Genomic DNA, 270 nt, shown 5'->3' with positions numbered 1-270 from the left:
CTATAGAACTTTAAGACCCAAATTAAACCTAACTCATTAATAGTAGGGGACTTCAATACCCCACTATCTCCATTAGATAGGTCAACAAGCCAGATAGGTTAACAGAGAGACAATGAATTAAACAAAACCATATCTCAATTGGACTTAACAGATATCTACTGAATATTCCACCCAAGCACTAAAGGTCATACTTTCTACTCAGCACCCCATGGAACCTTCTCCAAAATCGACCATATACTGGGGCACAAAACAAACCTCAACAAATAAAAA

General features: G+C 37.0%; 1 protein-coding gene across 3 annotated transcripts in view; it reads right to left on the bottom strand.

Moving 5' to 3' along the window:
- Positions 1–270, bottom strand: part of Uimc1 (ubiquitin interaction motif containing 1) — a 131,006-nt gene that overhangs the window by 35,275 nt on the left and 95,461 nt on the right. The gene's annotated exons all lie outside the window — the stretch shown is intronic.

This window comes from Nannospalax galili, unplaced genomic scaffold, assembly GCF_000622305.1.
Source record: "Nannospalax galili isolate Female #2095 unplaced genomic scaffold, S.galili_v1.0 scaffold762, whole genome shotgun sequence".
NCBI lineage: Eukaryota > Metazoa > Chordata > Mammalia > Rodentia > Spalacidae > Nannospalax > Nannospalax galili.
The sequence above is the reverse complement of the archived record's forward strand: the minus strand, read 5'-3'. Positions and strand labels throughout refer to the sequence as shown.